Source organism: Malaya genurostris, chromosome 3 (assembly GCF_030247185.1).
Source record: "Malaya genurostris strain Urasoe2022 chromosome 3, Malgen_1.1, whole genome shotgun sequence".
NCBI lineage: Eukaryota > Metazoa > Arthropoda > Insecta > Diptera > Culicidae > Malaya > Malaya genurostris.
The window spans coordinates 174,454,575-174,459,382 of record NC_080572.1 but is presented as its reverse complement, the minus strand read 5'-3'; positions in this window follow the sequence as shown (position 1 = coordinate 174,459,382).

The window sequence follows — 4,808 nt, the reverse complement described above, 5'->3', positions numbered from 1 at the left end:
GTTGACTAAGCGCAACCTATGATTTCGGCAGCTATTTATGCGTAAACAAAACCATTACGTGTCAGTTGAACTCGTTCTCACCACGAACGGATGTTGATAAACATGCTCATAACTTTGTGGTTTCGAAGATTTTGCAAAAATCTTACATCTTCATCGTTTGCATATTTGTTGGGTTGAAAGTTTCTGATAATGGAACGAGGGCAATGATAGTTCGCTCAAGTCACTTAAGCTAATTTTTTTTATTTGTTTAAGGACCTTTTAAACTTTGTCATTCAGGTCCGTACTTAAGCTAATGAATCGGTGATTTGAAAAAAAAAGTTTTCTTGGACCAATAACATTTCTTAGTTGTATGCTTTTACATGTTTTTATTGCAATCGTATCGAACACATTAACTGGCGAAAATTGTGTCTATAATCTAGGACTAAGTTGAGTAGTATTTTAAACTCAATTTTACAATATTAGTTATTGTTTACGCGCTTCGATTTTGACTCGTCCGTGCATGGTAGTCCAAATAGAACTGCTAGTTCAGCTTAGTAGTTCATTATGAACCGCTCAACGGACATCCAAGGCTCACTGACTGTCTCGTTGATTCCATGATTTATTAATCGGTGGTAAGGGAAACACTTTTTTTTTTCTATTTAGCACGATTGTCATAAGTAATTACGCAAATTGCGTGCAATATAATGACACAATGAAAACGTAAAATTTATTATGCTACATTTGTACGGCTGAATGCAAAAATCGGATTAGTGTAATTTATTTTGGAAACATGTTTGAGTATTTTTGCCGACTGTCGCTGCGGATCAAGCATACCGAAGAACTGGCGAAAAACTTTTGTTTCGGAGGAACTGGTTCCAGAAATTCTTTTCCAATTTTTGTTCTCAATGAATTATCCAGTTTTTGCATTCAAAATTACTTGAATGGGTTTTTCTAAACTATGCTGTATTCTTCCGATTTTTGCAATAAACCGTTCATTTGTTTGTGATATTCTATCAAAATTTCTTTACATAATTTGCAGCGACTACGATGTAATACAATGAGGATGTGTCTCGGAAAAAGTATATTCTTTTCAAACGATAATATTACGGTTATGATCCTACACCATCCCATTATTGTTGCATATCTTCTCTATAGCCAAATGTGTGCCGATTTTTCTTGTCAATGCTTAGATTTTGGACGAGGGTAGCGTCCAGGCCTGTTCCATGAGCAATAGAGTACTTATTACATAAAAGTGCAAATAACTGGACGTTCTCAGAAATTGTTTTACAGTGTCAATATTGTGGATGACGCACTTTTGTTTGGAATTTTTGCGTGTCTTCCTCACCTCACATATAGAATTCGCTCAAATTTGAGACAATTTTCCCGAGGGCCGAGTGTCGGCACAGTATGCGTCAGAAAATAATGAGACTCAATTTTTTTAAATTTCATTGGGGTTTAGTATCTTTATTAACAACTTTAAACATAACTTGTATTAACATAAAATGTTCGTAGAAGAATAAGCTTCCTCTTCACTCAATATGTCCGCCAATTACATTTATGACCGCTTATAGACGACGCCTGAAACTCTTGCCGACCTTGGCAATAAAATCTGGTGACATTTCTCTCCAATGCTTTGTTATGGAGGTCCGTAGAGAGATCAAATTCAAGTGAGGATGTTCACATACACGTGCTTCAATATTGGCCCATGCACAGAAATTCAGAGGATTTAAGACAGGCAACCTAGGTAGCCACATCTTTTTGGCGCAGAATTAAGGCATGTTGTCCCTCAACCACATTTGTTTTTTCTTCGACGTGTGGGCAGGGGCACCGTCTTGCTGGAACACAATATTTGCATCCTTGCCGTAGGTAGATGTAATCCAAGGCAAAACATGATCCTTAAGAATTCCTAAGTACACATATGTGTTAACTTTCTGGCCTACTTAAATAAAAACGGGGTCCATTTTTTCCAATCCAAACATCATCACCCCTGCTGGATGCTTGGCCCGAAACATGAATTTGATGTTATCAGGTACATGTCATTTGATTTTAGTGTAAATAACATGAACAATTTTACTACGTCCGATGCTTTGGCGCCTGAAGACCCTCTGGGTATGTTCTGAGACTATGGAAATGCTTAAGAGATGTTCCAATATACAAGAACTATTTGGAGTATTGTCCTTAGAGACTACACTATGCCACAGCAAGGGCAACTACAACTAATGCCTTTTTTGTTTGTGGTTCATACTTTTAGAGCTACACATTGCTTACTTGTCTATTTATAGCTGTTCCAGGGTGGTTCCCAGTAGTCCAAGAACTTCGGTGAAAACAGGTCTTAAGATCTACTCGAGTCTATGTATAGTTTTTCAATGCTGTTCATAGTTATAGAGCTACAAGTCCAGATAGTTTTTGGATGTCCTAGAGCAATCACAATTGTGCTATTGATCGCATGTGGTATCACGAATATGGTCCGAGAATGATTAGGTCGTTCATGCACTTTGTTACACTGGTTGATCTTAAGGCATGAACGTCGGGTAGTTTTTGGATGGATCATCGGTTATGTTGGTAGACCTTAAGGCTTTTTTCTGAGGAGGTTTTGGATGTGCAAGTTCTTCTACAGATCTTATTACAGTATGTCAAAGTCAATGTCATACCGCACTCAATAGTCATATAAAAGTGATTATATACAATATTTGCTTTCCAGATAATTCTTGGATGCCCACGATATTATTTAGATTATTTGAAACTAAACAATTCATTAATGACAGTTCGTGCTTGCATCTCATCCGACACAGTCGAAAATTGCTTACGGTCGAGACGATAGAAACAAAGACAATACAGTGTAGTGAACAATAGAGTGTACGAAATGGGCCAAAACGATTTAACAAAGCCTGAAACTTGGCCTACAAGACCAAATTCAATTTGTATTGATTTCAAGCGCTGCAAAGTTAGACCAGCAGCAACCGAAATTGAAATCTTGCTTAAGGAACGAGTGCATCTAAACGTTAATGATGTAAATGAGATTCAATTCAATAAGACGTCTGTACATTATGTTCAAACGTGAAAGAGATGCAATTGCATTTGCTTCGGTTAATAACGGGGTGCACAGTGTTGATCATGACAATGTTAAATATAAAATTCCTGTGCACATGGTGGACAATGCCATAGATGTACGCGTGCATGACCTTCCCCCGCAGACCAGCGATGGGTTCGTTCGGAAAAGTATGTCGCAGTACGGTGAAGTTCTTTCAATCGAAAGGGAAGTATGGCGGAATTTTTTTCCGGGTATCCGGAATGGCGTACGAGTGGTACGTATGCAACTACGTAAAGCAATTCCATCTTACATCATTTGTGATCAAGATGGGATACATCCATGTAAAACGCTGATTACGTACGAAAATCAACTGGTTACATGTCAGTTTTGTGAACAACCTGCACACTATGGCAAACCTTGCACTGAAACTGCGAACAGGACATCTTAAACAAAAACAAAGACAACCGCTCAACAACGGAAACTAGTGAGCGCATTACTCCTGTTTCACCATCAAACCAACCAGCAACTGCAACTAATGTACAACAAGGCGCGTCTACAGCAACTAACAATGAGCCCAAGACTGCGAATTACAAGGAAAACTAAGAAAAAACGGAAACCAACAACGATACCACCGATGCCACAATGGATGACGAGACGAGCCTCGAACAAAGTGCCCCTCAATCATCGCAAGATAAAAATGGAAGCTTCTCTCCCCCTAGAAAAAGGGTGACAACGAGATCCAATGGTAAAAAAAATTATTTTATCTAATATAAACATGGCTCAATCGGCCACGTAAAGCTTGTACGCAAAATGGCCTGAATAAAAAAACTTTTATAAAAAAAAATCATTAATGTATGTCATCCATGTCGTACATTTTTCAAAAAAATCTTCAATAATAAAAACAAATTCAAATATACCATACTATTTGTAAACAATAGCTGACTCTTGGAGCAAAATTTTGTAAAACTAGGTTGAGTGACTTGAGCGGTAAGGTAGTATTAGTGAGATTCTCAAAATTTTCTGACGCATACTGTATATGATCTGATCGATTCAGCTCGGCGAATTCAGCAAGAGGCTGTGTGTGTGTCTGTATGTGTGTACAGAACAAAAAAAGCGCAGATCTCAGAGATGGCTGGCCGATTTTGATCGAACTAGTTGCAAATGAAAGGTTTGTTGGCTGCCAGAACGCTATTGTTTTCGTTATTTGATCCGTTGTTTATTTTTGAGCTATACAAAGTTTTATGTCAAAATTTGCAGTTTTTTTAGTCTTAATTGACATCAAAAACAAAATAGATTCCAAAATCTCGTTGTAGTACCTCTCAAACAAGTCATAGTTCGTTGAAATCAGTCTATTTTTAACGGAGATATTGACATTTTTGTGAAAGTGACTTTTTACCTCTACCCCAGTAAAAGGAATTTTGGACGCAAATTAAAACACGAATTTTCATATGTGCTTGAAAAACTGTTTAAAGCACTTAAAAGACTGTGTACAGCATCCTTTTCATGACATTTTGTCTCGTTTCGATTTCATCACTGTTTGTTTTTGGCTTCGTTCGTTCGAATATGGCATATGTAGTAGAAGCATGGCAGTATTTTCAAATTCAAAACAATTTCATATCTATATTAATTCAAACTGTTTACAGCAATAATTGGTAAAAGAATATAACTTCTTACACCCATATACCATTCGAATTCGATCAGCAAATGTGTGTGACAAATAATTTTACTTGTTTCGCCATCAAACCAACCAGCAACTGCAACCAATGTACAACAAGGCGCATCTAAAGCAACTAGCAAC